The sequence below is a fragment of the Rousettus aegyptiacus genome, unplaced genomic scaffold, assembly GCF_014176215.1.
Source record: "Rousettus aegyptiacus isolate mRouAeg1 unplaced genomic scaffold, mRouAeg1.p scaffold_m13_p_2, whole genome shotgun sequence".
NCBI lineage: Eukaryota > Metazoa > Chordata > Mammalia > Chiroptera > Pteropodidae > Rousettus > Rousettus aegyptiacus.
The window spans coordinates 74,209,177-74,223,258 of NW_023416295.1; the positions used below are offsets into that span (position 1 = coordinate 74,209,177).

The following is a 14,082-nucleotide window of genomic DNA, read 5'->3' on the forward strand; positions in this document are numbered from 1 at the left end:
TTTGGGGAAAGACCTGGGATAGATAACAGAATATTATGAGTTAAGTCGCTAGCTGGGAAACACTTGTTTCCTCACAAACTCAAAAAATACTTCCTTAGTACCTATTAGGTGCTTGGTACAGCGTCAGGCACTAGCGTATACAGAGATGACTATGACAGGGCTTCTGTCCTTGAGGAAATGTAATCTCTTTAGGGAGACCAGCAAGTCCAAGTAGGGAGCTCAGGGATAAACAAAAGACCTGAGGTCATATATTAACAAACAGTGACAGATAATTTTTTAACCTCATGCCTCAACTTATCAGGGTACTCTTGGAATGCTGTGTAAGAAGGTTTCTGAGACTCTATCCAGGCTCATTCAAAAGTATGCAATGGTTAGTCAATGATGTAATAAATGAGTAAAAGAATGTCATGTGGTAGCATGGGTAATTTAAAAGTGAATATGTTTAACAACTAATTTGATTATTCGCCTTTGTGCATATACTAAATGAGGTCTTACTATGAGCTATGTATGTGCTATTCACTGTATATACACTATGAGCAAAACTTACCCGTCTCTGCCCTCAGGAAGACAGTCCAGTTTCATCCATCATACTGCCTCTTTGGCAAAGTGTGAAAAAAATGCAAGGGCTCCAGTGAAAGTAAGACTACTGAAACTTCTTTCTAGAGAATTGGTAAATGTCAATATTTTTTGCTACTTGAAATTTCACTCTAGTTTGTCATCATATGCAGGTAGCAAAGGGATAAGTATTAAAAAATATAGCAATGACAACAACTACAAGCTAGTGTTTATTGAGCACTTATTTTGTGTCAAGTGCTTAAAATATGTTATCACTAAATCTTCAGATGTACTGATCATCTCCCTGTGGGAAGCCAGGACCTAGCAAGGTTAGAGTATCTTTTCAAAGTCACATAGTTCCTGAATGGTAGAGCTCAATCTACACCCACAATTTTCCGACTCACGGCCCAGACTCTTAACCAGTAGGTCATGCCTTTTTGACTTATATCTGGAAATATTATGGATAAATGTAACCCAATACTTTATATCACTAAAGATAAAGAGCTCCAAAGGAATCACCCTAACACCCACACAAATGTTAAAATGGTTTTTCTAAGCCCTTCAACGAGGTGTGAGATCTCCTTTCTCTAAGTATACTGTATGTTTTTCTCCTGGAGTATTTATTGTGGTCTGTATACAATATAAACATTTTGTATTTGTGTTTATATCACTAACCCTCTTTACATACATACATTCATGCACTCATGTGCTCGCACATGCTCTCTCTCTCTCTCTCATGCATGTGCGTATGCACGCGCGCACGCGCGCACACACACACACACAAAATTATCTTGATACACTAAAAAACCCTTAAGGGCAGGTGTTGCTTCTCATATACCAACATATCTCCCACAGAGTGTAGCAGTCTTATACAGAGCACAAATATTTGAGCAATATGAGTTAAATTAAGGCAGAACCCTTCCCACTTTAGCTACTATAATGTGTTAGCTACAACTAAATCATTCTTTCCAAAGCTATGCTCCATGGAACACTACTCATGTGAGAAGCTCTATATAAACAGGATACCACGATCAAATAACTTTGGAAATCATGACATAGTGATAAATCTGCTCTCTTGTAGGTTAGCCATTCATGTTAGCATATTAAGGGCTTCAAGAAATCCCACAATAACCTATTCTCATATTGACCAACATTTTGAAGGACCCCTTGGCTCACATAACACAGGAACACTCAACAAGAAACTGATTCCAGGAAGACCAATCGAGAAAGATTATAAATCTCAGAAGATTCTACTTTTGCAGTCATAGTAGCCAAGGAAAATTAATTCTACTATTTTTAAGAGTAAAATTAATTTTGCTTTTCAGGAGGTGTAGACTTTGCTATGTTTTGACAACTATGTTTGCATACCTTTGAATGTCTTTAAAATAGAATATTAATTCCCAGTGATTTTTTAAAATCTTAAAAAATAGAAATAATCTAAAAGTATAATAGTGAGGGTGGATTTACCCACAAGATCAGATATCTTTTAGCCATTAAAAGCATGCTTATAAAGAAACTGGAAAATATTTCTAATATTATTTTAAGTGACAAAACAGGAAAATATTTTATATAATACTATTTTAATTATATAAAATTCACACAGAAATACAGGAAGGAAATAAACTGGAATATTAACAGTGGTTTTCTTGGTTGATGGGATATAGAAAATATATATATACATCTTTAAAATTTTCCATATTTGGTCTACAGCTATGACACCCTGAACAAGCCCAATCCCGTCTGGTCTCAGAAGCTAAGCAGGGCTGGGCCTGCTTCGTACTTGGATGGGAGACCACCTAGGAAGACCAGGTGTTGTAGGTGTAAAAAAAGGAATTAAATAAATAAATAAGTAAATAAATAAGAGATTGTAAACTGACAAGATCCTTGCAATCTGTGAGGTCAATCAAGAGTTGCCTAGCCTAAAAAAATAAAATAAAATAAAATATAAAATAAAATAAAATAAAATAAATTTTCTATATTCATCAATACAAATTAATTTAAAATAAGTAAAATGTCAATCTTAAGTCATCAGGAAAAGGCAAAGCTTTGTTTACCTGACTAGTCTCTAGTTATTTTTCAGGCTTAAGCTTACATGTGATTTCCTCTGGGAAAACATCTGGGACCCCATAACTCTAGCAGATATCCTTCTTGAGAGTGTGCATAAGATGCTGCACTTTCCTATCATGGCACTTATAATGTGGCATCCCATTTTCTCATTTACTTGTTTATATACCTTCCAGACTCTAACTCATCTCTTCCTAGCTCACCATTGTACTCTCAGTGTCTAGCATAGTGATTGGAACATGGTAGGCATTAAATTAATGTTTACTGAATATCTGAAAGTTTAGATGTTTTCTCATTTCCTGAATGTGTTTAATAAAGATAATGTAATATCAGATTTCTGAAACAACAATGAAATTTCCTTCTTAAATGATATATTTTACTAAGATAGCTAATTTTTTGATAACATGTCAATAATATAATTTTCCATAAAATGTGATCTACAGGTCATTTTCTCCATACTCAATTTAAAGGATAACAGGGATCCCTGCCATGTGTTATGTGATTTTATCGAAATGACTAAGTACTGTATGGTTACATATATATGCTCCTGTGTGAGGCTCTCAATTTGCTTCAGGTTGGAATATAACCCTCTAAATTTATGAATCCAAAACAGTGAATTGTTTTAACATCAAATTCTTTCTAAGGTACGAAACAACCATTTTAATAATGGAAACTTTTAATTCCAGAAGTAAAATTTTATTCAATTATTCTCAAAATTTCATGGTATGGTGTATTTGAATAGACATATGTGCATATATATGGAATAATAATAAAAGTAGCTAACATTTACTGAACACTTACTATATGTCGAGAACATTGCTAAGTGCCATATATACATTATCTCATTTGACCTTCACTTAATAAGGTAGATAATATGATTTTACTCTTTGATGATAAAGAAATTGAAGCAATCACCTTGAGTTTATGATAAATGCTAGAGTCGGAATTATGAACCCAGAATCCAATTTATTAATTATTATATTATTCCTTCTACAAATATTAATCGAGTGACTATTCTAATCAAGACATTGCTCTCTGTTCTGGGAATATAACAATGAATGAACAGAAAGTCCCTGGGCAGCTAGAGCTTACATTTTAATCAAGATACAAGATCGAGAGAAACTTAAGCACATGTCTACATGTGGCAAAGATGGCTGAAAGTCCACCAAAATATATATTTCCTCTTTCAAAGAATATATTTGCCAATAGAAAGCAGTTGTTCAGACAGGATCAATCAGCCCCCTTGCATAAAATGTCATCATATGACTACTTGATGATAGAATGTTAGTTAAAGAGATTCGTGTCCCTTTTAAGCAAAAGCTTCAAGGAATCAGATGTAGGGTAAAATTACCACTTCTCTTTATCCCTCTGTAATCTGAATGGAAATAATAATAAAGTCCTGAGAGAAACCTCCATATAGATGTTGCCTTACTTCCCAAATCACTACTTGGGGGAAAGACACCTGCTAACCAGGAAGACATACCCTGGACTTTCTGTGGGTGATAGCCATCTACGGCTTAAGCTATTTATATTGTGAGGTCTATTTGTTACAGCAGCTTAATACTATTCTAAACAATATAGAATACAGTACCGTGATTTGGGTGCTGCTATAAAAATAACTTTAAAAAGTGACATTACTTTAATGGCCAAGCAGTGAGTGGCATGGAACAGTGATCACAGGCTAGAAATATGAAGACCTATGTTACACAGTTACAAAATATTTGAGAACACTGCTGCCTACAACAACTGAGAGAGTTGACAAAGCACCTACTTAGCCTTAACAGTGAGCTTAACTTTTGAGTATTAGTTTGTGTCAGGTTGCTGCTTTTTCCAATGTACTATAAGGAGCTAATAAGCTCAGAGGCAAATTTACTGCTTAGCAAACAGAAATTAAGAGACTTGTGGGGATGGAGAGACAAATGATCAATTACCATAAATATCAGGAGATGAAAATAAAAATAGAGGACAATTGCTTATTAAAAATTATAACTTAAACAAATAGACTAAGCTAGAAACAAAAATAAGATTATAGGTGTTGTTTTCCAACATACATCTTATTCTAGGTGGCTACCATAAGGCCGAGGGTAAGAAGCATCGGATTTAGGAAGAACTAAAAGAGCAGTCTCAAAAAGGAGGTCCTTGAATAATGTCATTTTATTCAACTTTGTTTTATTATAATGTTGCTGAGATGGTAAAGAAATTTAACTCTTGTTTACATCAATTAGCTTGTGCTAAACTTAGTTCCTTTATATGTCATTTTGCTGTAGTTCCAAAAACTTATCAATGATGTTGAGGGTTCACTATATAGGAAAAAACTGTGGACAGAGGTGTAGACACACAACATTGATTGGAAGTAAACAGGTCAAAAGACTAATAAATTTTAAAGATGTTTTATTGCCAAAGAAATCATAAAGATGGCCTTTACAAAATCTTGGACTCTCAAATACTTAAAGCAATCCTTGGCCTCCCAAAGCTTTATGAATGAGAAGCAAACCACAAAATATGCACAGCCTCTAAGGAAGGCACACTCCCAAAGTTCTCTGCAGATATGGCCACAGAGGAAACTGATTAAGGAAGAGCTTCTTAGAAAGCAAAGAACCACAGAGCAATGGAGAAGGGAGTTCCCCACAAATGCAATGTAAGTTCTAACTAGGAAAATTCCTCTGCTGGAAAAGCAGAATGTCTTCACTATCCCTATCCCACACATTCTGTCATTTGTCTGGACTACTGACTTCATGTGTTTCTCAATCTTCCTTTTGGTGAATGGGAGTTGTGTTGTACATATGTTGTTCCTGATCTATCATTTTATTTAGGGGTAGAAGAATAATAGCTCATCTTTAAATTAAGTCATCAAAACATGAGGAACCACGTTTGGGCCTGATGGAAAGAACTGAGCATTACTCAAAGATTCTGGACTTAGAGATGAGCGTAGTATGTAATATGGGACTTTGGGCCATCTTGTTTAGAGAGGATGTGAGTGTATGCTTTTTAAGGAAAGAAGAATGAAGAGAGAGAGAGAAAAGAAAGAAGAAAAAGAAAAGAAAAGGAAAAGAAAGAAGAAAGAAAGAAAGAAAGAAAGAAAGAAAGAAAGAAAGAAAGAAAGAAAGAAAGAAAGAAAGAGAAAAAAAAAGAAAGAAAAAGGCTATGCACAGAAATTGTGTCCAGAAGAACAGATGTGGCAGAAGTGTCTAATTCCCAACTAAATCTGTTTCACTCATTCCATGGGCTATTATTATTGTTGGTTAGCAGCTTGCCAGTTCGGAACTCTATGCACCATCACCTCAACTTCCTTACAGGTAGGTAACATATGACAGTTTGGGTCCAAACATTTTAAGAAGTGAGCATTCTTCTCTTACACTTATTTTCCTCCTTTGCTGACTTCAGACTCTAAAAAATAGCACAGGCACAAGGAGGAAGGCATCTGGGACCCTGAATCCACACATGGAATTGAGTTGTCTGCAAACAGGAATACTCATCTTGAATTATTACATGAGCAATAAATAAACTTCTATAGTGGTATAACTATGATACCATTTGGGGACTCTTTTTATTACCATCGCTTAATAATTATTACCCTAAATAGTCCACATCTAAACATAAGGTTGCAAATAGTGAAGTTCTAGAAAGAAACTAAAACAGAGTGATGGATAACTATAGTCCGATTACTTGGGATGATTAATTGAAATAGGAATCAGAAGATCTCTCTCAAGAGGTTATATTTTAGTTGAGAAAGGAGAGGTCTGGCCAAATTTGTGGGGCAAGCATGTGAGACAATAATTATAGTATGTAAAACTCTTAAGCTATAAACCAATTTTATACTTTTAAGAAAGAGAAAGAAGGCCAATGCCTGAGAAGCAATAGAGAGAAAAGGGACAGACACAGCACTAGCTGGTATGTGAATATTACTGGCTTGGTGAGAAGACTGTATGAATTTTTATGAATTTTTAAGTCTAGTAGGAAACTGTTGGGAAGTTTTAAGCAAAAGGACATAAATTATCTAGTTCAATGGTCCCAAACTTTTTGGCACCAGGGACCAGTGCTGCGATGAGAATCTAACACCTGATGATCTGAGGTGGAGCTGAGGTGGTGAGGCTAGCACTGGGGAGCAGCTGCAAAGACAGATGAAGCTTTGTTCCCTGGCCCGCTGCTCACCTTCTACTGTGCGGCCCAGTTCCTAACAGGCCATTGACCAGTCTGGGGGGTGAGGATCCCTGATCTAGTTTATCCTTCTGGCTGCATGCATAATGACTTAAGGTAGACAAAGTGAAAGAATAAGATCCATTATGAGGCTACTGTACAACTCTAGGTGTAAGATAAGAGTGGTTTGTCTACAAAGAGAGTGGTGTTGGTAGTGAGATGTGGTCAAACTAGGCTATATCTTGCAGCTAGAGAAAAAATGGCTTGCATATGGATATCATGGATGAAGAAAATATCCACGGATCAGATATTATGGGTAAAAAAAATAGAAAACTAATGATACTTATATGTTTGGCCTCAAAATCTGAGTGGGTGGCGGTGTTGTTTGCTGAGATGTGGAACACTGGGGTAATATTAAGAGGTCTATATGTGGGAGAACTGGGAAGAGTGTGCATGTGTGTATGTGTGAATGTGTGCGCACACCTGTGTTTGTGTATACTTTCAGCAGAATATGTAACTCAGGTTATGAATTAAATATCAACTTTTAATACAGGTATGTTAATCTATGTTTCTTGCTTTCAGGTTGTCCCTATTATAATGAGAGAAGGTGCTTAATTTTGGAGGTTTTAGAGGGGCCCTATAAGTATATCATATCCCCCTTCTCCTAAATTTGAAATTAACTGAGAAAAAAATCCAGGAATCGACAATATGGAGATCTAATTATCACGTTTATAAATGATGCTAATTAAAGAATATAAATTTAGACCCTCAACCAAGGCCTACACTGCAGTGAAATCCCCAAACACATAATGAAGAGCATATGCCAATACACGCTTTCTGAGAAGTGAGCCAATGAGGACTTGAGACATATGCCTAGATTCTTCTCTCAAATACTAATCAGTTAAGTCTGTCCCAGTCTCCTGAGAAGAGAGTGAGGCAACAGATCATCAGCCCAGGAATGTTATCTACACAAGAAATATAAAGGAAAGGGAAACGAGTGTCTCGCTTCAAACAAATATGACCAAGTGAACGTTATAAACATCTGGAAAACATCTACTACGCAGGATACAATGAGGAAAAAAAGAAAGACTTTTCAATGGACAGATGTAACTTCAAAAATGAGTGAACATGTCATCAGTGGTCTTAACCTTCACATTTTCAAAGTCAGATCTTAGAATTCAGGAACAGATTAAAGCAATACTGAGATTTTACTTAAGATAGAAGAGAAGAAGAAGAAAAGAAGAAGAAAAAGAAGAAGAAGAAGGAGAAGAAGAAGGATGAGGAGGAGGAGGAAGGAAGGAAGAGGGAAGAGGGAAGAGGAAGAAGGAAGAAGGAAGACGGAAGAAAGAAGAAAGAAGAAAGAAGAAGAAGGAGGAGGAGGAGGAGGAGGAGGAAGAAAGAAGAGGAAGAAAGAAGAAAGAAGAAAGAAGAAGAAGAAGGAGAAGGAGAAAGAGAAGAAGAAAAACTAGAAGGAAGAAAATGTGTCTTCCCCATTTGTTGATTTTAAAGAAAAATTCAGTTTTCTTATTTTTTAATCTCAGATTATATGAGTGGCTCATATCCAGAAGGAAAAAGCTGTTACACTTCCTCCAGCTACAAACTGCCAGCTCACATTCCATTGCTGCCATAACATCTCACATGCTCCTGATGATTTACTGACAGAACTGATAACTCCATCTGAGTACTCTGGTCCTTGGGCCTTTTATCTTATTCTTTCTTGACTATCTTACCTGGAGAATTAAATAATAAAACTACTAGAAAAGAGTCCACACGAAAGAAGGAAATATGCTGCACAAAATTCTGTTCTTGGCCACCAGGCTAGCTCAAAGCTACTCAGTTTGCTTTAATTTTAGGATTAACCTGTGGACTGAAAACGTATTGCTCTCAGGTCCTTTCCCCAAGCTTCCCAGGCTCTGTTCTGCATTGTAGGGAAGTACATTTCCCAGATTCCTTTCCTGATATAAGTCCACCCACTATAAGGCACTGGTACAGACTTGAGGGTCAGAAGGCAAGGGGAAACCCTGGCAGCTACTATGTCTGGAATAGTGATAGCCATTGTCTCTACAGTCCCAGCCCATGACTGGCAGCCCCCAACATGGCACTGGCTCATAACAGATGAACTTTGAAAATACTCTCCTTCCATCCATTGTCCCTCCAATTCTAGGGGTGGTAACAGCTTCCTGTGAGTAATAATTTCTGAGATGGTTCACCACCCCCGTTTAGCTTCTCAGTTCTTTCACCCAATTCTCTGTTAAATTCTATCTATTATCAAAAATGGTTTCTTTTCCATTGACTAAAGCATATCCGATACAGGTAATGTGTATAGGCTTTTTTTGTTGTTCACTTGTTTATATTCATTATAGCACACATAGGCAAACTAGAACCTTTGGGCCTGCTGACTGTTATTGTAAATAAAGTTTTATTGCAACACAGCCATGCTCATTCATTTAATTATTATCTATAATTGCTTTTGTACTACAACAGCAGAGCTGGGTAGTTGAAAACTCAGAAAGAGAAATTTTATGGCCCATGGAGTCTAAAATATTTACTAGCTGGCCTTTCACAGAATATGTTTGCTGACTCCTGCAATAAATAAAACAAGGCCCTCCATCTAGAGGCCCAGGTGAGCTCTGTGATCATTACAGCCTAGACCAACACTGTCAAATAGAAATATAGCAAGCCACCATGTAATTTTAAATTTTCTAGTAGCCACAACAACAGCAAAAAAGGAACAGGTTGAGATTAATTTTAAAAAGATATTGTATTTAATCCAATGTATCTATAACCCCTTCAACATGTTATTGATATAAAACATTATTGAGATATTTTATATTTTTAGTACTGAATCTTCAAGATCCAGGGTGCGTTTTATACCTATGGCACATTTCATTTCGGATGCTAAATTTTTATTACAAATACCTGAAATATAGATTTCATAAAATTTACAGTGAAAAAGTACATTTATTCTACACACTTATCGAAATATAAAAGGCAAAAATAGTGACAACACTAAATACTGGCAAAGAAGCAGATAAAGTGCCTCACTCATACACCGCTAATAGAAATGCAGAATGATACAGCTACTCTGAAAACAATTTGGGAATCTCTTTTAAAACTAAATATGGAATGACCATATGATCTTGCACTCATGGGCATTTATTCCAGTTAAATAAAAACTTATGTTTACACAAAAAGCTATGTTTATTTTAGCTTTATTCAAAATAGCCCCAAACTAGAAAACTATAGACGTCCTTCAACAAATCAAAAGTTACATAAACTGTGGTATATCCATACCATGTGGATAAATCTCAAACAAATTAGGTGAAAGAACCCAGACTCAAAAAGATGCTTACTATACAATTTTATTTTTATAGCATTCTTGGAACTACAAAATTATAGAAATGGAGAACGGATTAGTGGTTTGCCAGGGTCAGGTGTGGGAAACATGTGGAGGGATGTGGGTTTGACTATAAAAGTATAAAAGAGCACATGAAGGATCCTCGTGGTGATGGAAATGCTCCGAATCTAACTACATCAATGTGAACATCCTGGTTGTGATCTTATGCTATAGTTTCACAAGATGTTACTATTGGAGAAACTAAAAAAGGATACATAGGATCTCTCTGCACTGTTTATTACAATTGCAGGTAAATCTACAAGGAAAAAATTTAATTTTAACAAAAGTATCTTCACATAAGCAAGTTTCTCCAATAACTGAAAGTTTTCCAATAATTGGATTCAATATATTTTTAAATTTTAAAAATTAAACTTTAAAAAATCAAAAATTTAATCTTAATTCACCCTTGCCACAATTCAAGTGTTGAATAGTCACATGTAGCTCATGGCTAAAGCATTACACAGAGTGACTCTAGATGTTCATTTTGGTCTAGAATGACTAAAAATATAGCCAAATTGGGCTATTATATAGGAAAATAGCCACACAATATTCCCAGAAAGCATACTTCCTACAAACGAACACACATTTTACTCTAAAAACTGCAATTCCAAAAAAAAAAAGGTAGTGAAAGCTTCATAGTATTAAAAACTAACTAGTTGTGACAAACTGCTTATAAAGATGCATTGTTCTTTAGACAGTTCCTCAGCCAGCTAACAGGATGTTGTCTCCTAGGTAAAATGCACATTTCCTCCTTAAATTCCCTTATTTAAGTAGAAGAATAAATAAAATAAATAAAAGTGAATTATTTTATATTACAGCTTTTCCCACCGTCCCTTATATCTTCATGAATAATAGCATTTAGTATGATGAGTGGTGACGGCACATGTTCAAAATAGAGAAGCTGTTGCTCTGCTCGGAAGGCCCCTCTCTTTGACAAGCTGACAAATGAAATTTGAAGATGAAATGAAATTGCGGCAGCTCCTCCAGGCACTGGTAGCCTGCCATGCACAAGGGCCACAGGAAACAGTTGGGAATGGTCTCTGTTTTTGGAGCACGGGAGAGAAGTATACAGGATTCAAGGGTTCTGCTCTCCTTGGTAACCACTGTGACTAGGTTTCCCATGAAATAACGTGGTGGAGAGGGGCTGGCACAGCTTAACTCAAGGTGCTACTTACAAGTGTGTTCCCATTGGTGGGGACTTGGGTGAGGATGCTCCTTTAAATGGACAACAATTAAATCACATTGTGAGAAATTCACCAGGAACAATTTTCTAAAGGGACTGCCATAGTTTAGCAGTTCTGGAAAGAAGCCAACAGCCCCTCAGTCTAGCACTTGAGGCCCTCCCCCATCCGGACCTTTCTGCCTGCTGGCTCCACATGTCTCCACCCTTCATTCACATTAGTCTACTTGCTTCCTTTAGAACAGTCTGAATACCCCTGTACCTTTGCTTAGGCTGTTCCCTCTGCCTACAGTGACTTCTGTCTCACCTCCTTTTATCAAGGTCTTATTCCTTCTTTAAAGTCCAGGTAAAACCATGCCTCCTGAAAATCCAACCAGCTGTAAATGTTGACTTTTGAAGGATTTCCATACCTAATAATAACATCTGCCTTATATTGGGCAACTATATGTTCCCAGCTCTGTAGCTGGCATTTTCCTGCTCTCCAGTTTAATTCTCACAAACCTATTATTGTCCCTATTTTACAAACAAGTAAACTGAGGATGAGATCTATTAAGTCTCCAGCCTAAAGTCACACAGTGGGTAACTATTAGAACCAGTATTCAAACTAAATATTTTCTTCTTTTATTCCTGTACTATTCTATTACCTTAGGACATTGTCATTTAATCAAACCATATCTGATACATTCCAGGCACTGAGCTAAACTCTAAGGAAGCAATAAATAATAAATTCACAATACAATCATATAAGTACATTTGGTAAAACATGTAAAAAGAATTATAAGGCTTCACAGAAATGTGACATTTACAGTGGGTTTATAAGATGTATGAAAGTTTACCAGGTGGAGAGGGCCTGGTCAAAAGCATGGCATGGGGGTGAGAGGATGCAGGATGATATATTCTAGGCAGAGAAAATGCAAGTGCAAAGGCAAAGAAATATAAAAGTTTACAGGGTGTTGACAATGGCTTGGCAGCATGCTAGAAATAGAGTCGAGAATAGCTTGTACGGGCTTGCTTTGTCACACATAGAAGTTGGAAGTTATTCTGTGGGTAACTGAGAGCCACAAAATGATTTTTAAGCAGATGATTAGGTCACATGAATACTTTTCATCAAACATTGTTTTTAAACTGGAGATATAAATAAGAGTTTTCAGTTGAACGATGGAGAGAATCAAATAGACCAACAATTAGAGAAAAATAGGATAACCGCTAGACAGAGATATGTATAAGGTGATATTGAGAACAGAGGATAGGGCAATAGTTAGAATGGCGGGAGGTAGCAGGTATCAAGAACTGCAACTTAGAGGAGATTTCACATTGGGGGGAGCTGGACTATGAACAGGAAAGGTATTAGAAGGGGAATAAGAGGGAATTGAAACTGTCATGAGAACATATTTAAAAGCTATTGCATAGAAATGATTAAAATATTTAGTGATTTTATCAGTATGGATACAGTATGGGGACAAGGAAAAAGACAAAGATGAACAGTTGTGATAAAATCTTTAGCGCATTGAGTTTATGAGATGGTGAGGTACTGGGAACAGAAAAATCAGCATATTTGCAGAGAAAAGAATCTGCATTCAGTTTTGTACACAATATAAGGAAACTGCCAATAATTCACAAACAGAGAACTGAAAAGCAAGAAAATATTGGAAATGGGATAACAGAATGCAAATTATAGTATCATACTTTTGTTATTTTTAATATTATTATTACATTACATTGCCAATAATAGTAAATATGAAGCCATCTCACTTAGCAAAATAGCACGTTGGAGCTTACTAAAATAATACATCCCATTTTTTTCCCCCTTGTTTGCTCCATAGGTATCTTATACAATGCAAACTGAATTTCCTGTGAACTTGGAACCTGCCCTTATAAATAAACAATGGTGTTTTTCAGAAGCTATGTTTTGTCTGATGACAGCATCAGTCTAAGAGCATAAACGTGTGCTTGTAAATCCTAGTGTTTTCCAAAAATTTCCAATGTTTAAAGTGTAGATATGAATACTTCCAGAGGTTAACTTAGTTTGTCTTCAGTACTTGTATGGTGCTCATGTAGTTTTCTTTGGTTTTACCTGCTTATTACCAACCAATAAACCATTAGAAAATCTTAAAATTTTTCTTATGCCTCCATGGAAAAACAAGAATTAAGTACATTTTGTTATCTTATTTTACAATATTCTCCAATTTTTTAAAATTTTGCTAATGTTTACATTTCTACCTATGTTTTTTTAATTTAATAATGTAATCTAAAATAAAATAAAATTTATAATGCATTTTCTTTATATTTAAGGGTAGATTGAACTGAGAGAGAACTGAAGACTCTCTCAACTCACTTTCTCAACTCTCTTTCTCAACTCACAGCCACATCAATCTATGCATAAAGATGCTAAAAGATCAGAGTACTTGACTACAGAGAGAATCTACTCCAAAGATAGTTAAAATGAAAATGAGATAAAAGGTGTCTTTCACTCAGCATCATAGATATTAATAATTTCTTATCGCATCTTATACAACAGAATCTTTGGAAATATATTTATATTGATATACGCTAAGATACGGCATTGACTTTGAATCTAAATGCTCGAAATTTAAATAAAAAGAAATTGAACATTTCTTTTTGATGAGCCCTTCAAAAGTTAAAAACGATTTTGTGCAATTTTTGAACTAGAAATGAAAAAGCTACAGAAGCATCTTATAAGGTGCTCTAAGAATGTATTAACTGGTACAGGGCCCACCATACCTGAGGG

The 14,082-nt window shown here is 35.8% G+C and overlaps 1 protein-coding gene and 1 pseudogene across 6 annotated transcripts in view; one reads left to right on the forward strand and one right to left on the reverse strand.

The window, feature by feature from the left end:
* Positions 1–14,082, reverse strand: part of THSD7B (thrombospondin type 1 domain containing 7B) — a 1,079,084-nt gene that overhangs the window by 513,884 nt on the left and 551,118 nt on the right. The gene's annotated exons all lie outside the window — the stretch shown is intronic.
* On the forward strand, positions 2,258–2,376 carry LOC118614215 (annotated as a pseudogene).